Source organism: Theobroma cacao, chromosome 7 (assembly GCF_053813885.1).
Source record: "Theobroma cacao isolate CCN51 chromosome 7, ASM5381388v1, whole genome shotgun sequence".
NCBI classification, from domain to species: Eukaryota; Viridiplantae; Streptophyta; class Magnoliopsida; order Malvales; family Malvaceae; genus Theobroma; species Theobroma cacao.
Window position 1 is genome coordinate 8,232,258 of NC_142645.1, and position 24,925 is coordinate 8,257,182.

At 29.9% G+C, this 24,925-nt stretch overlaps 1 long non-coding RNA gene and 1 pseudogene across 1 annotated transcript; one reads left to right on the forward strand and one right to left on the reverse strand.

The window, feature by feature from the left end:
- The first annotated feature begins 6,054 nt into the window (after positions 1 to 6,054).
- Positions 6,055 to 7,302, forward strand: LOC18594261 (cytosolic sulfotransferase 7 pseudogene; annotated as a pseudogene).
- Positions 7,303 to 15,994: 8,692 nt separating this feature from the next.
- Positions 15,995 to 17,886, reverse strand: LOC148761617 (uncharacterized). The gene is made up of 3 exons (XR_016027631.1): positions 17,790 to 17,886; positions 17,060 to 17,139; positions 15,995 to 16,193 (listed from the first exon to the last, which is right to left on the reverse strand). It is a non-coding gene; the product is annotated as an uncharacterized LOC148761617 (long non-coding RNA).
- Between the last annotated feature and the right edge of the window lie 7,039 nt (positions 17,887 to 24,925).

Genomic DNA, 24,925 nt, shown 5'->3' on the forward strand with positions numbered 1-24,925 from the left:
ACCTATTGAGTAAATTTGGAGTTCTGTTTTAGTTTCTCAAAATCTAAGATGCCAATTTCTATATGCATTTGTCCAAATAATGTGGTGGCCTCATGTATAAGATGTTCTGGAAGTTTATCTGCAGGTAGTTAAACTTCCCAAGGTTACAAGCCTTGTTTGAGAGCTAATTTTCCCTTGAATAAGCATTTCTCTTCTCAATGACCTTGGTCGAGGGGAAAATAAAACTTGATATACTGTAATAACTACGGGGAATAATTGTAATTTATTATTTGTTGCAACTATTATTCAATAATTTTATATAATCTAAAAGTAAGAAATTCAATCATCCTAATTCACTTCCGAATACATATATACTTTATTCAAATTGTTTAATTCAGATTCAAGTATCATGATCTCACTTTTCGAATGTAAATCGTTTTATTCTTAAAATTTTAAACTCTTATTATTATGAATAATAATATTATTATTTTAAATAATTGACTACATACTCTTTCAAATAAATTAAGACTAAATTGCCACCAAGGTACATGTTGGTGTGGAGGACTTTACTTTGGGGAGATTGGATTGCTGCTGGTATGTGATTTTAGGTAGACAAATTATAACATTTTCAATCCAAAAGAGAATAAAGTCTCAAGATCTGTAAAATGTTGTCCATACTTAAAAATATAAAAAGTATGCCTAATTCAATCAAATGGGTTATAAGAAGGATTTAGAGGAGGGCAGTGGAAGCTATTAGACTTTAGTACCATCACTTTGAGAGATAAAAAAGTATGCCTAGAGATGGATTTATATTAAGGGCAATGGAAGAAATAGTAATTTATACTATTATTAAAATCAATTGTTGAGTTTGATATTGTGAGTCAAGTGATATCAATTTAGATGATCAAATTTAATTAAATTACATAAAAATTTCATAAAATAATTAAACAACATATAAAATTAGGGTTATATTTTTCATTTCATTTTTTAATTTTTTGAAATTGTTTTTTTATTAATTGCACTTTTTCTTTTATTTCACATACACATAAAAAAAAAAAATCTACCTTTGTTTTCTACATAAAAACTGTTCTTTCATCTTCTTTTCTCTTATTCACACATACTGGATGTGCACAAATTCTAGTAATCATTTAAAAAAATGTTATAAAATTTTAATTCTAAAAAAATGTTATTATAAAATTGTTGCTAGTACGACATGCTAATTTTTATTAGATTTAATATATATATATGTGTGTGTGTGTGTGTGTGAGAGAGTGACTTTTAATTTTGAGAGAAGTTTCCAAGCAAAGATCGACTGATAGTAGGTAGTTAAACAGAAAATATAACTCTTTTTAAAATTTTTGAAATTGGATTTTAATATATATATATATACAAGAGCGACTTATAATTTCAAAATGAGTTGCATAACTTATCATTAATTAATAAAAAAATTAAATTAAAAATCAAAATTACTGATATTGCTATGGTGCCCTTGTAAAGTTTATGACTATAAATTTTAATATTTAATTTATTACATAATTTGTCAAATTGTTAAATATAAAACTGTCATTGCCATGGGCTATTCCAGGCAAGACCAAAATCATGTCGGGCCTTACAGTGCCTTTCTGGCCCACAGCTTTTCTGGGCTTATGGGCTTGGCTATCTCTTTCACCACCTTCACTTTCCCTTTTAAGAAAATTCAAAAGAACTTTCTTTCCCGGCAAACACCATTACCTTGGAAAACGAAAATGAGAAATTCATCTAAAGAGTAGTCTTCCTTTCTTGTTCTCTTTAATTCCTTTTGAAATTTTAAGTAAGTTTCCAATATTATGAAGCTAAAATGTCGAGATAAAAATTTTAATAATTAATTTAAGATAGCTAAAAGTTTATAACATTTAAACAATCATAAAGTAATCCAAATCCATGTACTAGCTTGTGAAATGTTACTTCTTGATATTTCCTACGTGTTAGATCAATTCACAACTTGTAAAAAAAATGTGAATGAAGAAGTGAGTATAATCACTCAGCAAAGAGCTGACATCCTCTCAGTTGAATTGAGCATACTTCAAAACATTTAGGCCAAAATATCATAAATTATATAAATATCAAAATAAAGTTTAGGTAATCTCATTCAAAATTATATTATTTCAAAGTTTCATTTTTAGATAATAGAACATAATTCCACAATATTTCAGATTTTAGAGCTCTTTTATAACATGTTATAACTACACTTAACCTTTGTGGCATAAGTCATAATTATAACAAAAAATCACAATTAACCCTAGTGACTTGTGTCATAAGTATATCAGAAACAACCATTAGTTGTACTAAATATGTATTACAAAAACTACTATTTTATCACTGGAGGCACGATTTGAGACCGATTTTTATAATCACAAAGTACATGTCGACATAACCAACAATTAACCCCATTGGATGGATTATAACATAGACATAGTAGGAGATAAAACAAAACTTATTTTTTGGTTACCCAAATTCACAAAATAATAATATTTACTTTCACCAAAACATATATCGTATACATCCAATTTCTCATATTTGATTCAAATGAAATATTTAATGTTTGTATTCATAAAGATATTCATATATTCATACATTAGACAAAATTATATTCAAATTTCAAAATAAGAAATCACACTCAATAAAATTCACATTCTAACCAAATATTGGGAAATCATATTACATATATATATATATATATATATATATATATATATATATTTACATACTCAACTCAATTTTAACAAATCATAGGATAAAATATATTATACATAGTATACGAAATTCAAATTCACATTAAGGTTATTTTTTAAGGTAAAAACATCGGAGGGATATTAATCACTTACCTGGTTTGCCAAGTTCACTTTCAAGCAGCAAGTTAAAAAATTCTCTTAGTTGTCTAATATTTCAAAAAATTATACACAAAAATTAAAACTGAATTTACAAACAAATTCAACAAAACGACTTTCCATTGACCATCTTAAGCACTTAGGGTGTGTAGCAACCTCCATTACAATTGAGGATCATTTCAAATTAATAAAATAATTTTTTTAATCAAAGAGATAATAAAAATCAAGTAAAGTTGACAATTAAACTTAAATTATAAAATCAGTAACATTTTTAATTTTTGATAGAAATTTAATATTAATTTCATGTAAAAATCATATTCGTAAGTTTTTCCTTAATTTCGACATTTTTACAAAATCCACTAACATGAGAAATAAATTTATAAAATACATATATATATATATATATATATATATATATATGTATATACCTTTTGATCGAAAAGTATAGTAAAAATCACATATCCAAAATTTATAAAATTTTACAATAAAATTTATCAAACATTAATTAAATCAAAATTTGGAAAAATTCAAATAAAATTTTCAAATTTCTAAAATTTCTAGAATCTAGATGATGATTTACTCTACTTTAAATTTTTATAATTCTTAATTCAAATTGTTTTCAATGATAAACTTAAGACTAATCTGAAGTGTTTATGTCATCCTATAACATTAGAATTTGTTTTGATGGAAAAGATTACAAAATTCACAAGTTCCAAAAGTCAAACGTTTGAAAATTATCACAAACATATCTAGATTTTTGGGATTCAAGTATCAACAAATCAACTTTGACCTTTTGATTCTCTCAACACAAAAAGCTAATAGAGTTATTAGCTTCAAATTAAAGACCACATTTCATACTACAAAAACTCCTAATGAATGGTCTCAAAACGTTACAAGAATGTGGAGTTCCGATGACCAAAATTTGATTCGTCAAAGCTGTCAAAAATGAGTTTCCAACCAACTTTAAAAATTCATATCTCCTTGGTTTTACAAAAACCATTAGAAATATCTTTTCCAAGCCTTTCCATTAGTACTCATCATACTACCGAAACGTCATTGAAATAGTATTGATTTTGAACAAAAATTGAAGAAATACAAACTAAACTTAGAGTTTTTATTTCAAACTATGCAAAAATATAACTTTTCATAAGTTAAAGCCTAATCATACCTTGAACACTGCTTCCTTGAATAGATTTTCCCTTTTTTCCCTTCCTTCTTCTTCTCTAGGTTAGTTTCTCCCCTTTCTTTGTCTTTTTTTAAACTTCATGGTATAAAACTGACATTAACTTCTTCTGATTGATTTTTTTTTTTAACTTGATGATATAAAATTGACTTGAACTTCTTCTAATTGCTTTTCTTTTAAACTTCATAATATAAAACTGACGTTAACTAAAATAACACTACCTTATTTGCTAAAAAGTCCCTTCTTTTATTTTGTTTATTACTAAACCCCAACGTCATAACTATAATTATAAAAAAATACAATGATATTTTGCTTATTTATTTTTATAAAAACTATAATGTAACAAATATAAATGGACTTTTATAACATAATTAAGTATAATATTATTGAGAGTATTACATATATATCCCCAACATGAATTGTGATACGTATAGTGCCAAAGGAACAAAACTAAAAGTTGATCTTCATTGTACCTATTAAGAATAAAAATAATTGTAGTAAAAATTAACAATTGAAAAACCTTAACGTAAATTTATCAAAATTAACGTAAAAAATTATAAAAGTGAAACAAACATTATTCAAATAATGACATAAATATGTGAAAGTTAATGTAACAAATAATGATAATAAATTTAATTGAATTGAATTAGTTAGATATAGTGCTAATATTTAAAAAAATAATATTTTTATATTTTAACGTAAAAATAGAATAAAAATAAAAATTAAATAACATTCAAATAAAATAGAAAAAGTTTAAAAATTATCTATGTTGTTGTCCAAAAAAATTATTCATATTGTTAACATAAAATAGATAAGTTTAAAAAGTAATTATATTGTTTATTCGTTATTAAAAATTTTATTATTTTTTTAAAAATTTTATTAATTGATCTTACAGTAAAATTAAACTTACTGTAACAAGCTCACCGACAAGTAATGATGGTGAGTGCATTTTCCGCGTGCTTCTCGTTTTCACAACAACTGAAATACATATGGCCTACCCCCGTGTTGGCAGCTACGAAGGAGACATCTTTACAGTCAATGATCCCCAGTCACCATTAGTGCACAGCAACAAGTCCCCTCCTATTGTTGTAGGACGATGGTACTGAAACTGACCCATTACATTAATTTACGAGGGAGGAATCTAGACTAAGGCGACAGACGAAGAAATCATTGTTCTACAAGATGAAACTTGAGCAATGGTGGCAACAGATTCATTCATGCGATAATGAGAATGATGAGCAAAATATTGTGAATATTGTTCATATCTGATAAATGAAGGTGAAATGTACAGTTTTATTTGTTTGATCTCTTCATTTGTTTAAGTTTTCATTTTCCTTGTGGTGATTAAAATAATACCTTATGTTTTCAAGAAACATGGCAATCTTCACTCAAAATGAGCAGGGAGGGATATAGAGCTGGGGAACAATGGAGCAATAGTAGTATCTCCATTAAAGAATGTTTACAAACGTTTTACTTAAAAAAAAAATACTAGTGTAGTAAACTTTTTTCTGGTATTACATATGCTAAAATTCATTAATTGTTGAGAGTATAACATGAGATAATACATATGGCCTACTTACAAGATATTTTGAGAGCGAAGGGTCGTCACTGACACGGTCTTGATAGGATTGTATTCTATATTTCTGCTTTGGTTGTGTTAAAAGATTTGTAAGCCTTTTGTTAATATGATTCCTTTGTCTTGTTGTCAGCTCATCAGACACCTCTGATGTTGGCAGTCCCAACCTGAGGACTCTTTTGTTCATCGCAAGCCTCATAAGGCTTTGCTTTTTGTAGTCTCCATGTGATACTTTATGAATAAATTCATTGCCTTTCAAAAAAAAAAGAAGATATTTTGAGAGCCAATGAAGAGACCATCAGCTTCCCCCATTTTTGTGGTTCTCTTACTCAGATTGCTCACCAGTCACCGTCAGTACATTTATTTCTTTAATTAACCTTGTTCTTAGTAGCAGCTCCTTTTTACGACCATTAATAGCATGCACCATCCACCCTTTCTTTTCTCTTTATATTGCTTGAGATCTCCTCTTTCTTCGCCGCAAGCAAAGTGCTCTTAAATACCGTATTTGGTGTAGTGTTCCCATATCTAGTTCGTCATGGAGTCTAGCTTTCCAAATATATCTTCTACTTTGCTAGGTGAACTCCCTAAAGAAACATGGTGGGCTTCTGATCTTTACAACTGGGAAGGATTCTGGTTTGCAAGTTCTCACCTTTCTCCTGTCATGGCCGCAAGATCAAACTTCCAAGCAAGCAACGATGATGTGTTTCTGACTTCTTCCATAAAGACAGGCACCACATGGCTCAAGGCTATCATCCCAACCATCATGAACCCCAAGGGTCGTAAGAATGATGATACTGATGATCCTTTGCTCAAACATCATCCTAATGATCTCATGCCATCGCTGGAACTGCAGCTTTTCAAGGACAATCCAAACCCTGATCTCACAGCTATGCCTTCTCCAAGACTATTTCGAAGCCTTGTCCCTTACCCTTTATTACCAGAATCTGTTAAGAACTCCGCTTGCAAGATTGTGTATATTACTCGAGACCCAAAGGACGTGTTTGTTTCAATGTGGCACTTTATGAACTCTTGGACTTGTACTATCGGGCAAGGTCCATGGAAAATGAATGAAGCTTTTGAGAGCTTTTGCAGAGGGGTTCATGCTTTTGGGCCATTCCATGATCATGTGTTAAGCTATTGGAAAGAGAGTTTAAGGAGGCCCGAGAAGATACTTTTCTTGAGATATGAAGACCTGAAGAAGGATCCAAAGGTGCAACTGAAGAAGCTGGCTTCTTTCCTTGGAAGGCCTTTTGCTAAGGAGGAAGAGGTAGAGAAGGTCTTGTGGAGATGCAGCCTGGAAAGGCTTAAAACCCTAGAGGTTAACCAAAATGGAGTCGACCCTTGGCTAGGCATTCCCTATAAGCTTTATTTCAGGCGTGGCATTGTTGGGGATTGGGAAAACAACATCACTGAAGAGATGAAAGAAAGATTAGATCAAGTCACACGCATGAAGTTTGAGGGTTCCGGTCTGGATTTTAAACATTGAGATTATGGTTGAACTTATCTACCAAAATTTGAATTCTGTTTTAGTTTCTCAAACTCTAAGATGTCGTATTTTCTATATGCACTTGTCCAAATAATGTAGTGGCCTTCTCTATAAGATGCTCTGGAAGTTTACCTGCAGTAAACTTCCCAAGGCTACTAGTCTTGTGAGAAAGTTAATTTTCCCCTTGAATAAGCATTTATCTTCTCAATAACCTTTGGTCGAGCTATTTTAGTTCATCAAGATCAAATTCTATCTACTCATGGAAGGGGAAAACAAAACATTATATATTGTAATAACTACAGGAGTAACTGCAATTTCTTAATTGTTACAATTTGTAATTCAATAAATTTATATAATTTGAAGTGAGAAACCCATCATCATAATCCACTTCTAGACACATACTTGGATACTGATTGTAATCATTTGGGTTCAACTATCATTGATGTCATAACTTTTCGGATCTAAACCACTTCACTCTCGGAAACTTAACTTCCTGTTATTATCAATAATTGATTTTTGAACTTGTATACAAATCTCATAAGTTACATTCACAACCAATTTGAGATGGAATATCACGACAGAATTGCTTTACTTTCTTGTTGATATTCTTCAATTGTTTGAATGGAGGATAATTTAGAATGATGAACAAAATATTGTGAATGTTAGTAAAATTGTGCAAAGGGAATTTAATTCAGTCTATCGTATGCAAGCTGAGAAGGATAGCAGAATTAGGCATGGAGGGTTTTGGTGGTTCAGAACCTCTTAACAAGACAAGATGGGAGAGGGGGCAGTGCTGGTTTGAGTTTAGCACTTATGGAGAAAGAAAGGCAGGCCTAGTGTGTAAAACGTTTCCTTTGTGAGAACAAAAAAATGAAAGGAAGACGTGCTAGGTCGATTAGCCCAAGCTCGGCCCAAGTAAAAGGAAGAAAGCAGTGTGTCAAATCCAACCCGACCGAAATCAAATCGGCCATACAAACCCTTAGCCAAGTTTTATTGCTTGTTTAATTATTTTATTTTATACGTACATTTAATTTAGAAAATTGTTTATATATATTGTCACGATCCGAAACTCCCATCGAGCTCGTGACAACTGCCGCGGTACCCCGATGGGCACTCATCTCTCGAAATGCCAACCGAAACCCCACAAAGCTTAATATCAGTTTCTCTTTTCCCCGGTGAGTATCCGTTGCCGAATATTATGTTCTAAAAGATTTTGAGCTATTTCCAACTTAAAACTGATAAAATAAAAATTTTGTCTCACAGGGTTATTTTGATCATTTTTTTCAAAAATCTCAAAAGCAGTTAAAAATATAGTATGCAAGTGGAAAACACATATTTCATAATCAAAAATAATTTTGGATGAATAAAACATTCGTTTCAAATGAAATTATGACTATTAGTATAAAATAAAAATATTGAATAAAATACTCAATTTTCTCATAAAACAATATTTCAAGAACACGGCATAAATAATTTTTACAGTGTAAAAGTAAAATAAATTCATATATATTGTAATACAGATAATCAAGGTATAAAATTAAATTTGCAGTGACACGTGGGCCCACGAACGACCAAAAGTATCTAGAGAGATAAACCTACATATTTTGAGGATGCTAGTCCAATTGTAATCCTCGATGAAATGGGCTATCTACCGATTATCCTAAGCCTGAAATGGGTGGAAATGAGGGTGGTGAGATTATAAAATCTCAGTGAGTAAACAAACACCATTTAAATTAGTTAAAGTCGAGTAAAATGAGACAAACAAAATATCCCATCATTTTTAAGTATTTCACAATTTGAAAATTTATCCCAACCCATGCAAACGGTTGTATTTCATTTAATTTCTCATTTAAGCTTATGATTTCCATAAGCATTTGGCTCATGCCATCAAATAGTACTCGATGACACCTTGATCAGAGGCATCCAACCGATCCCACCAAAGCTGTAAAAATTTCGTATACACGTAAAACATATTTTTAGTTTGAGAAAACACAACCGTTCCTTGACGTTGGCTGAGTTCATCATCACGAGGTGGTTCGGCGTGACGTGAACTCTATCCATACCTCAAGAGATACCCTACGCGCTTCTCCAACCGAGGTACATATATTTATCTAGATTATGTGCCCCTCTAATAGGCTGGTCCATAGAATCCGCCCACTGCAGCAAGCTAAACCCACCATACAATAAAATTGAACAACATAATATGATAATTATTGTAATTCACAGCATTTTAAGGCTAAATACATATTTTATACATTTCAACACAAATATCAATTCAGCCATTCATGCAAATATTGTCATAAGCCATTCGATTTCAAATTATAAATTTACAATATAACAAGTGGTCTCCAATTACTCTATTTTTCAAAATCATTATTCGATTTCAAGACAATTTATAAAATCCTTTCATGTAAATACATTTTGTTTGTAAAACACAAAGATTTACCATTTAAACTCATTTTCATAAAATTTCACCAAAACTGAATAAAAACATACTTTAGATAATAAAAATGATGGTAAGGTTACTCACAATGTCCAGAGTGGGGATTTTCGAAATACTCAGACTACTGGTCTTCGGGTACAATTCCCTTACCTTTATCGAAGGACTCACCACCTTGACATAGTACAAAATCGAGAAATTCACCACATTTGTACTAAATTGAAATTAAACTAATTTAGACCACTAATGCATGATATGGAATGCAAAAGGTCTAAATTTTACCTAAACACCGTATTGATCTATTTCGATCTTTTACCCGATAAATTGAAATACGCATCCAATTTAGCTCCAATTGATCCCATTTCTTTTTCTAATGCTTCAAATCACCAATGTCTAGCCAAATAACCCAAAAATCAGCAAAGCCACATTCATATTCCTTCTTGGAAAAATTTGGCCAAAATGGTGCATCATTGTCACAATTTTTCCTACTTGATTTTCTTTCCATAATTCATTAATTTCCATATCAAAAACCATGATTTCATAATCAAATAACCTAAAATAACATCACATTCTTCCTCACCATTGACTTGAAAATTCAGCTAAGGCTAGGTAATGGAAAAAATGAATGTTTTTCTACATATTTTGTTTACTATCATGCTAAACTAACACTAAACACTAACATATATCAAAATCAAATCAATCCAACAATTTTCTCTCTCTAGACCCATATGACCAGCCATGAAAACATGCAATTTAATCATGAAAAATAAGGAGAAATGCTTGGGCAAAAGAAAACTTAAGCTTAATAGAAAAAATCTTACCTTTTTCACTTAATTTCCTTGAAAATTCACACTTTTTCTTTGATTTTCTCTCTCTAGGGTTTGGTTTTGTTTTCTCTCTCTTCTTGCTGGTTTGGCGGACCATGGGGTGGAAGATGGGCTGGTTTTTTTGCCTTTTAAAAAGAAAAAATAATAAATTAATAAAGGCATGACACGTGGCATCATGTCATTGGTCCGTTTTTAAAACTTTAAAAATTTTAATCCTTTTTATCTCCACCACACAATTAGTCAATGGTCAAAATGAGGATAAGGGAAGACCATGTGCTGGACAAATGTCTTGGTGGTGAAAAATTACTGTTTTGCCCATGGGGTGGTAAAATTACCATTTTACCCTTATACTCCGAAAAATACCAAGAATAAATTTTTTTCACTTCTTAATCCTCAAATCATACTCCAATAAGTCAAATGGGGCCAAAAATCTTTTTAAAAAATTTTTGTTTTGTCCTCAGGTGGCAAATGACCATTTTACCTCTAGATAGTGAAAATTCCGGTTTGACTCCAAATTGATCCTCAAACTCCAAATCACCATATTAAACCATTCTGGGACTTCAATATTCTTAATTTCATCTTAAATTCTCTATTTGATCTAGTTCGAGACTTAAATCAACTTTGTTGTACCTCTAGGTACAATATTGACTTTTGTAAATTTTTCGGGACTCTCCTAGCATGCAAACATGCTATCCATCACATGTATGTCATGACAAGTATTTTATAGAGTCAGGCTTGACATCTTTTCCACTACTTGGATCAACCATATGATCCTTCTTCATGTCTGATTTCGACATCCGACTAAATATTAATATTTTAATAATATTTTATTAATAAAATATTAGTTTATTCTAAAAATTTTATCTTGTCTCTTTGGTTCCCAAAGTTCCTTATTATGCCTTAATTCACATCCGACCAACTTTATTTATTACCATATCAAAGTATGGGTCATTTCATATATCGAAATTAAAAAATATACACATGATAATTAAATCTAACTAAAATTTAGTATTTAAAAATAGTAGTTATTTAGAAAAAAAACTCTTACCAAAGAAATTTAGGACAACTACAAGTGGCAATTTTTAAAAATTTTTGTAAGTGAAAATAAAGTTGAGACCTTACCAAAAGTATTGGAAGGAACTCCCAAAAATTATTTTTGTAAAGAAGATAATTTCTACATAATTATACAAAAAAATGTGCAAACAAAATAAATATATAATTAATAAAATTATGAAAAATTGTCAATTGCATATTGTTTGGATCATATACATTTCATTTAAATTATATAAGCACTTGAAAATCTAGCCAATGATTCGATTTCAAGAAAATTGTCAATTCTTAAATGAGGAAAATTTCTACTAGTACAAGTGTTGAGGAATTTCAAAAATTTTCCAATATCAAAGATTTCATGTACTTTATTTTAAAAATGAATATAGAAAATTTTGGGTTAAAAAGAAATAAAATATATAGGATAAAAATAATGTGAAATTTTTATGAAAAAAATATAAGTATAAATAATAAAAAATAGAATTAAGAAGGAAGAATAAAAAGTATAATTGGTATGCAATTATACAAAAAAAAAAGTATAAATTTGGGGATAATGGAAGGAACAAATTGTGAAAAATAGCCAATTTTATAAGCCTATTTCACAAATAGCCTCCAATATAAAGTTAATTATTGTTATCCAATTTTTGTTATGATTTGACAAAAATACCCTCCGAACCCTTTCAGACAAATTAGATATTCTCGATTTTTCTCTCCCGCCAAAAAGAGCATTGCCCATCTAACTCTCTCAACTCTCTATCGCCATTCAGCTCTCTCTAATTTTATCATTCTCGCCATCTCTCTCTATTTATCTCTCATCATATCGTCGTCAATCTGTCTCTAACCATATTGTCATCGATCTACAAATCAAAGAACAAAAATGACATCAAGATATGTTCATGGGTATATTGGTTTAAGGTTTAAGGTTCAATGTTGATTGGTTTAGGGTTTATGGGTTTACATTCACAAACCCCCAAAGTTGATGCGTTGAAGTTTCAAGTGAAATCTATAAATTAGAACACTACCCCGAGTTGTTACATGCCATGCATGCATGTAACAACTCTAATGAACTTGGCATGTAACAAATCTATTGAACGTGGCATGACATATAACAACATGTTTTTGTACATTACATGTGTCAATATTTTTTTGAACATGACGTGTAGTGAAATGGCCAAAATTATAAATTAGTAAAATTTTTCTGTACATGGCGTACAACAACATTGTAAACATGGCGTGCAGCAAAATTTTTGAACATGGCGTGTAGAATTTTTTTTTTTGGAAATGGCATGTAGCTAACTGTTTTTGAACATGATGTGTAGAAAAAAAGTTTTTCAACATAGTGTGTAACAATATGTTTTTCAAAATGGCATGTAGTAAAATTTTTTTGAACATGACGTGCAACATTTTTTCTACATGACGTTAAACAATTTTTTTTCAACATGGCGTGTGACGACATTTTTTCAATATGGCATGTAGGGATGTCAACGGGTAGGGTACCTGTTAATTTCGAGGTACTCGAACCCTAACCCTATTAAAAATCAAATACCCTAATCCTATTAACTACTTAAATAATTTTAAAAATTACTACCCTAACCCTAACCCTAATACATTTCTACTACCCTATAATTATCCTAACTTGTTTAAATACCCGATTAGATAAAAAAATTATTAAAATCTTCTTCATGGGTACCTAATTACCTAATCAACTATTCTAATCTCATAACTTCCCTTTAGATTTATATGTTATAAGTTTATATAAATAAAGGTATATATATTGTAATTAATAATTTTATGAGTTATAATTTTTGTAATGTTAACACAAAATAGAAAGTAAATATGTTTATATTTAAAGTACATATATATATATTCACACACGCATGCACAAATCAAAAATATTTTAATATATATAATAGTAATTATATCTTTATAAATGAATCTAATATATATATATATATATAAAGTATATATATTGAAAGACATTATAAGTTAATTAATAATTATAGTTTCATGAATTAATTTAATTAATTATACGGGTTTGTCCTTAATTACATAAAATTAAAAAAAAAGAACTAGGTTTTAGAACTATTATAATCTCACAACTTCTCTTTAGGTTTACATAAGTTTATATAAACAAAGTTATGTATATTATAATTAATAATTTTATAAGTTATAATTTTGTAATGTTAATACAAAATAGAAAGTAAATATGTTTATATTTTAAAGTATATATATATTAAAAATATTTTAGTATATATATAATAGTAATTATATTTCTTATAAATTAACACAATATATAAACTATATATATTAAAAGACATTACAAGTTAATTAATAATAATAGTTTCATGAATTAATTTAATTAATTATATGAATTGTTCTTAATTTCATGAAATTAAAAAAAAAACACTTAGGTTCCAAAACTATTCTAATCTCAAAAGCTTTTTTTAAGTATATATATTATAAGATTATATAAACAATGGTATATATATTATAATTAATAATTTTATAAGTCATAATTTTTATAATGTTAACATAAAATAGAAAGTAAATATATTTATATTAAAAGTATATATATAATAGTAATTATATTTGTTTATAATATGATATAATATTCATATTATTTAAACATAATTAACAATCTAATAATTTTTTTATTTAAATATATTAAGGTCATCATATTAAAAATTAGAATAACCATACTTTTCATATATTTGTTAGTTTTTAACAAAAAGAATTGCTTGTAAAGTTGGTAAAAATTATAAAATTTTAATTTAATTATTACAATAATAATAAAATATTTATAAATAGTAATCGGGTTCGAGTAAAAAGTAACCAAGGAGTGAGACCCGAACCTGATACGAGCAGTGAAATCACTATCTAAATCCATCTCAAATCCGGTTATAAGGTATCCTAACCCTATATAATCAGGTCGGGTATCCGCAGGTACCTTATAATTGGATACCCATTGTCACCCCTAAAGCATGTAACAAAATTTTAAGCTTGTCAACCTAGATTAAATTGTGGAAGAATAAATAACTTTATAACATTGAATATTTTTATGGCATGTTTGCCAAGATAAGATGTTTTTATTTTAGGCCTATGGTCAAATATTTTATTTTATGTTTAGGAAACATAAATTTATATTTTGCTAGCACTAGATGCTTTAACTTATACATTTATATTTACATTACATTTCATTTTATTGTTCTAAATTATTTATCCTTAAGTATCGCCTTGCATACATGATAATCAATACTAAGTCATACGATCTTAGTAAGATTATTTTTTCTTTTATTATGAATCAAAAGGATATTAATGAGATGACTTTGATAAAATTGAGTCCCAACTCAATAAATTCATAATAGGATTATGAACACATTTAGTTAAGAAGTATTCTTATTGAGATAAAAGATCTAAATTAAGATTGTTTAAAACTAAATAACAATTGATTATCATATTGAATTCATAAGAGATGAATCACAAAGCATTCCAAACCCAGTTAATCGTATGAACTAACATTTGAGAGAATTTAATCTCATAACCAATGATGAACGACTTATGATATATAAGTATTCATAAAAGTTATGAATATAACTCCCCAAAAGAAAGTAAACAAGATTACTTGATAAGATTTCTATACATGATAGAAATAGTGTGTCACGACCCGGTACTCCCCTCGAGCCCGTGACAACCGTCGCGGTGTCCCGGTAGACACTTATTACCCGGAATGTCAACCCGAAACCCCGCAAGGCTTTACTATCAGTTTCTCTGTTCCCTTGTGAGCAACCATTGTCAAATATCGTGTTCTAAAAGATTTTAAGCTGTTTCCAACTTTAAACAAATAAAATATTAATTTTTCGTCTCACAGGGGTAATTTGGTCATTTTTCTCAAAAATTTTGAAACTGGCTAAAACGTAATATACAAGTACAAAACACACAATTCATATTCAAAATGAGTTTAAAAGTCTAAAATCTTCATTTAAAACGAAATTATGGTTATTTGAATATAATAAGAAAATAAAAGAAATATTAAGTAAAATATTCTATTTTCTTATAAAACAATATTTATAGAGTTATACGTGAATAAATTTTATAGCGTAAAAGCTAAATAAATTTATACATACTTAAATACAGTAAGCCAAAATATTTAATTTAATTTACAATAACAAGAGTGTTGTCACGACCCAGAACTCCCATCGGGCCCGTGACAACCGCCGCGACGTCCCGATAAGCACTCATTACCCCGAATACCGATCGAAACCCCGCAAGACTTAGCATCAACTTCTGCATCTCCCCGGTGAGCGACAGTTATTAAATCTCGCATTTCAAGAAATCATAAGTTGTTTCCAACTCAAAACAATAAAAATATTATTTTCTAGCTCACTGGGGCATTTTCGTCATTTTTTTTTTTGAAATTTCGAAATCCGAAAAAATGTAATATGTAAGTGGAAACATATATTTCATGATTTAAATTAAATTTTGAAGTCTGAAACATTCGTTTAAAGTAAAATTATAGCTATTTGAATATACTAAAAATATTAAATAAAATATTCTATTTTCTTAAAACACAATATTTTCAAAGTCTTCCTAAAATAACTTTTGTAGCGTAAGAGTAAAATAAATTTATTCATATAGTAATAAAGATAATTAAAGTATAAAATTTCGTTTACAGTGACACGTGGGCCCCCAACTAACCAAGAAGGTGTAGAGCTACGAACCCTTACTTCCTATGATGCAACTCCGAGATTAATTCTCGTCTTAATCAACTATCAACAAACTGTCCTGAGCCTGAAAAATGGATAGGAAGAGGGGTGAGATTAAATAATCCTAGTGAGTAAACAATTACCATCAAAAGCATCTAAAGCCGAGTAGATGGAGACAATATAAAAACGTTATATCTCAATAATGTTCATAACACAAAATTCGTTTCAATCTATACCAAATAATTTCTTTTCATCAAAATTTCCCCGACTTATGAATTTTTTTAAACTTGGCCCCTGCCAATATCATTCTCGCGGGTACCTTCGTCAAGGTATCCCACTGAGACCGCCAAGGCTGTTCAATGACCCATACCCATAAACATGTTTTCACATCTGACACACAGCCGTTCCTTGGCGTTGGCTGAGTCTCACTCTCACGTGGTGGCCCGAACGTGAGGTGCACTCAAATCATACCTCAGGAGATACTTCACCCAACATCTCCCCCCGGAGGTAAGTATATAATTGAGTTACCGTGCCCCTCTCATAGGCAGTCCACGGAAACCCCCACCACTGCAGTGACCGTTTAATATACCACCAAACCCATAAAAATTCCAGTAGCATAATATGGCGAATAAAATGTAATCCAGTCTACCAAGACCAATCCAAAACTATTCATATATTTCATGCCAACCTTAAAAATTTAGCCATCATGCTACCATAGTGTCATAAGCCCCAATTTCAATAACATATAAAATCATAAATTTCAACACAGTCTCCATATACTCAATTTTCCTAAAACAATATTTGATTTTAAAACCAGTATAAATCTCATTTTTATTAAAAAACATTTTAATTGGAAAACATAATATTTTATAATTTAAATTCACCATTCAATAAAAGCATCAAACAAGTATAATTACTCTAGATATTTAAGATGATAAATTGTCCACTCACAGTTCTAGGAGTCGATGTACTCCTAATCCCAGTCTTCAAGCACAATTTTGGTACTTTTACCAGTGTAATTTGCTCACCACCTATCCACAATGTACAAAACATAATTCACCACATCAATGCTTGACCATTATAAAATCAATTCAGGCTCGGTATATATGCATGATATGACATGCAACTTATCCGACTACCGCTTAAATGCGGTGCTGACCTAATTCGGCCTATTACCCGATTAAATTACTAATGCGTCCAATTTAATCTCAAATTAATTTTTTTCAGTTTCTATACCTCAATTGCACCCAAATTGACTTAATGTCCCTCGGTGTGGTGCAAATTATCAGTCCTGATAGCAAATTACGAAAATACCCTTAATGGGTAAAATTCATATTTTTGCTCCAAAAATTTCCATTATTTTTCTAGACTCATAATTCATCATTATTCATCATAATTCCTCAAATAAACATCAAGATCATCAGCCAATATTCCCCTAGAAAATTCAGCCAATAATGGTAATGGAGGAAAATAAATTCTTTTCTTGTTGTTTTGTTCCTAAATATGCTAAACTAACTTAAAACACTAACATAACTTAAAATCAAATTAATCTAACAAGTTTCTCTCTCCTAACCCATTTTTCCAGAATTGAATTCATCCTCAAATCACATGATTCAACCATGGAAAATGATGGGAAATGCATGGGAAAGGTAAAGCACAAGTCAAAATCAAGAAATTTTACCTTTTGTCACTTGTTTCCTTGAATTTTCACCAAATTTTCCTTGAATTTCTCCCCCTAGGTTTTTGTTTTTCTTTTCCCCTTTGTTTTCTTGCTATGGCCGGCCATAATGAAGAGAAAATGGTGGTGTGGGCTGATTTTTATAGTTAAATAATATAATAATCTAAACTTGCCACATGTCACTACATTATTGGTCCATTTTTTAAATTCTTATCTTTGAAGCTTTAAATCTCCACCACACATTATTCCTTAAAATATCCATAACTTAGATAAAATTCTCAAACTTATCCAAAGTCTTGGTGAAGAAATTTTTGATATTTACACTTTTGCCCCCGTAAAAATCAAAAATTACATTTTTGCCCCAAAAACTGAAAAATTGCCCATAGACATATTTTTTATCCCTTATACTCATATCATTCCCCAATTTGTCAAATGTGATCTAAATTCTCTCAAAATCTCAAATTTTGTCCGCAGATGGAAAAATTACAATTTTACCCCTATATAGTGAAAATTTCAATTTGACTCCGAATTGATCCTCGAACTCCTAATTACCATTTTGAGTCATCCCTGAACTGTGAAACTCTTAATTTCACCTTAAAATTTCTATTTGAACTAGTTCGAGGCCTTATCGACTTAATGATACCATTAGGGGCAGTATCGTCTTTTAACGATTTCTCGAACTTCCTAAATATACAAACATTCTATCGAGCATGTGAATGATATTATAATTATTTTACAAAGCAGGGTTTGACAAGTGCCCCTGAATAAACAAAAGTAAAGAGGACTGTGAACCTACGGTTTGGAAAATGCAGATCCCACTATAGTCCTCGATGAGATCAGCTATCTACAGTCTATACTGAACCTGAAATGGGTGGAAATGAGGGTGGTGAGATTATAAAATCCCAATGAGTAAACAAACATCATCATAAACATCTAGAGTTGAGTACATGGAGACAATAAAGTAAATCATCATAAACTGGGTTATACCATTAGAACACATCTCGTTCAAAATACGTAAAAAGGCTTATGAATCTCATAAAAATCTAGGCTTGTGCCATAAATCCATTCTCGAGGACACCTTGGCCGAGGCATCCTACCGAGACCGCCAAGGCTATTAAAATTCACATTTCACATAAATCATATTTTTGTTTTGAAAACATAGCCGTTTCTTGGCGTTAGCTGAGTTCCCCTTCACGTGGTGGTTTGGCGTGAAGTGAACCATAAGCTTTACCCCAGGAGATACCCTACGCGCCTCTCCGTTCAAGGTAAGGATATAATGGGGTTTACCGTGCCCCTCTAAAAGGCTGGTCCACAGAAACCCCCTACTGCAGTGATTAATTAATATATAATCCACCATATAATAAAACTCAATAACATGATATGGCAATTTTGAAATTCGCAGTTTTTCAAGGCAACCAAACAATTCGTATTTCAATACAATTGCCAACTAGCCAATCATGCTCGATTTATCATAAGCCAGTCAATTTAAACAATCAAATTGTCACAATTAACAATCTCCGTGTACTCTATTTTTCAAAATCATTATTAATTCCAAAACAATTTATAAATTAATTTCATTAAAACTCATTTATTTATAAAACATGAAAATTTACCTTTTTAAATTCCTTTTTCCATATAATTCATGAAAGCATCTAAAAACCACCCTAGATAATTAAAATGATAGTAAGTTTACTCACAATGTCTAGAATGCAGACTTTCGAAGCACTCTATCTACTGGTCCTCGGATGCAATTTCCTTGCCTTTATCGGAGGACCCACCACCTTGACACAGTAAAAAATCAAGAGTTTCACCAAGTTGGTACTAAATCAAAATTAAACTAATTTAGACTACCAATGCATGATATGGAATGCAAAAATGCACTGGTAACTATCTAAACCCGGTATTGGCCTAATTCGTCTTATCACCCGATTAAATTCCTAACGGGTCCGTTTAAACTCCAATTTAATTCTTTTCAGTTTTTATACCTCAATTGCACCCAAATTAACTTAATGTCCCTCAGTGTGGTGCAAATTATCAGTCCCAACAGCAAATTACGAAAATACCCCTAGTGGGTAAAAATTCGTATTTTTGCTCCGAAAATTCCCATTATTTTTCTAGGCTCATAATTCATTATTCCTTAACCAATTCTCCTAGAATAAAATCAAACTCATCCTCACTCACTACATGGTAAATTCAGCCATTAATGGTTGGGGGAGAAAATAAATTCTTTTCTTGTTGTTTTGTTTCTAAATATGCTAAACTAACTAAAAACACTAACATAAATTAAAATCAAATAAATCCAACAACTTTCTCTCTCCTAACCCATTTTTCCAGAATTGAATTCATCATGAAAATATGTAATTTAATCATGGAAAATAAAGAGAAATGCTTGGGAATAAGAAAACTCAAGCTTAATAGAAAAATCTCACCTTTTTCACTTAATTTCCTTGAAAATTCACACTTTTTCTTTGATTTTCTCTCTCTAGGGTTTTGTTTTTGTTTTCTCTCTCTTCTTGCTGGTTTGGCTGGCCATGGGGTGGAAGATGGGCTGATTTTGTGCCTTTTAAAAAGGAAAAATAATAAATTAATAAAGGCATGACACATGGCATCATGTCATTGGCCCGTTTTTAAAATTTTAAAAATTTAAACACTTTATCTCCACCACATGTTTAGTCAAGGGTCAAAGATGAAGACAAAGGAAGACCATGTGCTGGAAAAAATATCCTGGTGGTGGAAAATTACAATTTTGCCCCTGAGGTGGCAAAATTACCATTTTACCCCTATACTCTAAATTATACCGAAATTAAAATTTTTCACTTCTAAATCTCAAATCATACTTCAATAAGTCAAATTATACTCCAATAAGTCAAATGGGGCCAAAAAAATTCTTTTCTAAAATTCCCATTTTGTCCCCAAGTGGCAAATGACCATTTTGCCCTTAGTTAGTGAAAATTCCGATTTGACTCCAAATTGATCCTCAAACTCCAAATTACCATTTTAAGTCATCCATGAACTGTGAAACTCTTATCTCACCTTAAAATTTCTATTTGATCTAGTTCGAGGATTAAATAAACTTTGTTGTACCTCTAGGTACAATACCGACTTTTGTAAATTTTTCGAGACTTTCCTAGCATGCAATCATGCTATCATCACATGTAAGTTATGAATAGTATTTTATAAGGTCGGGCTTTACATAGTGGGAGCTAATGACACTTTAAAGGTCAAGGGTCACGAAATTATGAAATCCAATAGATAAAATCTATGCACAAAGAATGATTTAATGGGATGCATAAAGATGCATAATTCATTTGTTAAGTATAAATTATTAGTAGGATGCCTATTGATGCACTACTCATATAAAATGAGTCTACTAAATGATTCAACATGAATGATAGGATAATAATCTCTATTTAATGGAATAAATTCAAACATTGAATAAGATAAACATATTTTGTACACATAATAAGGTTAGTGGGAGAAAGATAAGTTACTCATTAAAAGCACATAAGATACATTTGTCAGTCTAAGAAAAACAAAATAAGACAAAATAGTTAGAGCCTAAAAAGAGACTCAACAAAAAAATTTAGGATGACATAATAAAGGAGTTTAACATAGAGAGAATCCTAATGCTAAATTGACAAAAGTCATGATTGGGCAGTTGTATTAGAATGGTTCCAAAACAAAGGCTAACTGCACAATTATATCTATAATTGAATATAAACCCTTTTGTTTAGACTGTAAAAGGAGAGATATTGGGTCATTGGTTTAATAAACCAATAAATGATTCCGAGTTGTTAAAGTAACAACAAGAGCCATAATAATGGAATCAAGATCTTGTTGTGATATAAATTAGTATTTCGATTATGACGATGGAGATTGTTAAACATATATATTAACATATTCTCAAATATTACAATTTGAATTGTCCTAGTAGAGACAAAGTTGCTAAGCGAAAAGAGTTCAATATTGGATATGCTAGCAATTGATTCAAGTGCAAGTGTGAGACTATTGGTATATGCTCTTGAGCCAATTAGATTGGTCAAGGAAAATATATAGTCATTTAATGCATACTTAATTGCATAACTATATGTGATAAAGGTTTTCTTTCATGTTAATGTAATAACCAGGAGTTATTAAGCACTTATTGGATGAAGCCCATTGGACATAAAGGCCTTGTAAGATAATTTTAAAGTTATTACAATTATAACATCATTATGCATCAAAGCCATGTTCTTAAAATTATTTCTGATCATTGTATTGTTAAGACAGGGCATTGACAATGCTCAAAAACTAGTATATATTAAGCCTCTTTACTTGGGAAGTAAGCAATCAATCTCATAGATTGAAGTATATAAGATACTTGAGGATGGTAGGTGAGTGCTTGTTAAAGAACAAGTTCACTGAATATGACCTACTATAAGAACTTCATTTGGTATTTCACTTAAATGTTTATGGAATATGTTCTCATGTGATAGTCGTGCAACTCATCCTCGGACTTGAGACACCAGGTCATTTTGTGTAAGGAATTACATACTTTGATTTCACCTCTACAAATCTAGAGGCGACCAAATGCCTAAATAGGGTGTTTTTAGATATGCCATGAAGCATGCGAAGGTAGATGAGTGATTAAGAAAAGATTCATTACCCCAAGTGATATGAGGGGATGTATATCACTTTTTCTCAATTCTAGAATAACTTGTATAAAGTCTTTAGTTATAGCATGATTAATTTGAGGAAAGTTAGTTTCTTAAATTCATAAGGATAGTCATGAATTATGAGAACTAATATGGAATGTCATAAGTAGATATTGAACCATGCTTTATGACATATCCGAGATATTTGATGAAAGGACTATATTGCACTAAAAGGCTTATTACTAAAGGGTTTTATTAAATTCTTTAGTCGACTCACTAATATTTAGTGGTTATGATGTATTGCTAGTTGCTGCTCATAATTTATAAATATCAATAAATTATTAAATTGATATTTAATTATGATTTATATTTATTATCAACATGTTAGAAGCCTAATGGCCTAATGGGTCACATACATTAAGTGACATGATTGAGATTAACTAAGGGTAATCAATTAAGTTGGACTTCATTAAAATATATCAAAATAAAGTGGAAAAATTAATTAAGTTCATAATGACTTAATTGAATAAAAATACAAATGTTGTATCTAATGTTACAATTTAGTTTGACTATATAAATATGTTAAGTTAGCCAACTAAAATTATGATTTTGTTTGACAGAAATAAGATTCAGTACGAACTTTTGGTCTTTTTATTTTAAAAATAAAATTTACCAGCACAAGTAAAATCCTATCATTGAGAATATCTTATTTGGTCACTGTATGGATTACTATTAGAGACCAAACACTTAAGTGGCTAAAGATTTGACAAATCCTAAAAGTGAACATTTTGACTGCAGAATTTTAGACTATCTTGTTTTCTTTTTGGGTTACTTGCTTCATCACAAGCGTTTTTAGATTTAATTGGCTCTTGATTACGATATTATGTAATAGTTAAATTTAAGAATGTTCATAATTAATTTGAAAACTACATGAAAAACATAAACATTGATCTTATGGGATTCAACTGTTTCTTTGGTTAAATACATATTTTATTTGTCCATTGCATTATGTTTTTAGTTTCATGATTAATTTTATATTTGAACAGGAAATTGAATCCTAGTAGTAATAACTATTAGAATAATTGTAATTTATTATTTGTTGCAACTTATCATTTAATAACTTTATATTATCCAAAAGTAAGAAACTCAATCATCTTGACTCACTTTTGAGTACATATATACTTTGATTCCAATTGTATTAATTTAGATTTAAGTACCATTGATCCTATTTTTCAAATTTAAATCGTTTTATCCTTAAAAATTTTAAATTTTTATTATTATGAACAATTGACTTGAACTTGTATATAATTCTAGAAAGTTACATTCATATTCCAAATGAGGTGGAATATTAGAACAACAATGATTTTAATTGATTGATGACAGAAGCATAAGAAAACCACACAAAGTGCTTAATCTAACTTTTTATGTTGTTGGTACCAAGTAAGGTACATACTCTTTCAAATAAATTAAGACTAAATTTGCCACCAAGGGACATGTTAGTGTAGAAGGCTTTTGTTTGAGGAGACTGGATTGCTAGTATGTGATTTTAGGTAGACAAATTATAACATTTTCAATCCATGTGAGAATAAAGTCTCAAAATCTGTAAAATATTACCATACTTAAAATTATATAGCTTGAATTGTATGTTATTTGCTTGATTCTCTGTTCCATTTGCCATCACTTTGAGAGACAAAAAGTATGCCAATTTAATCAAATGGTTTGGGATGGATTTAAAGTAGGGGCGATGAAAGCTATTATTAGACTTAAATACCATCACTTTGAGAGATAAAAAGTATGCCCAATTCAATCAAATGGGTTATAAAAGGGATTTAGAGTAGGGCAATGGAAGCTATTAGACTTTAGTACCATCACTTTGAGAGATAAAAAAGTATGCCTAGAGATGGATTTAGATTAAGGGCATTGGAAGAAATAGTAATTAATACTATTATTAAAATCAATTTTTGAGTTTGATATTGTGAGTCAAGTGATATCAATTTAGATGATCAAATTTAATTAAATTACATAAAATTTTATAAAATAATTAAACACCATATAAAATTTTTTAAAATTGTTTTTTTATTAATTGTGCTTTTTTCTTTTATTTGACATATACATAAAAAGAAAAAACGTACCCTTGTTTGCTCCACAAAAACTGTTCTCTCACCTTCTTCTCTCTTATTCACACACAGTGGATGTGCACAAATCCTAGGAATTATTTAAAAGAATGTTACAAAATTTTAATTCTAAAAGAATGTTATTATAAAATTGTTGCTAATAAGATATACTAATTTTTATTGGATTTAATATATATATATATGAGAGTGACTTTTAATTTTGAAATAAGTTCCAACTGAAGATTGATCGATAGAAGTTGTTAAATAGAAAATATAACTATTTTTAAAATTTTCAAAATTGAACTTACAATTTGAAGATGAGTTAAAGAACTTATCATTAATTAATGAAAAATTAAATTAAAAATCAAAATTACTTATATTGCTATGGTGC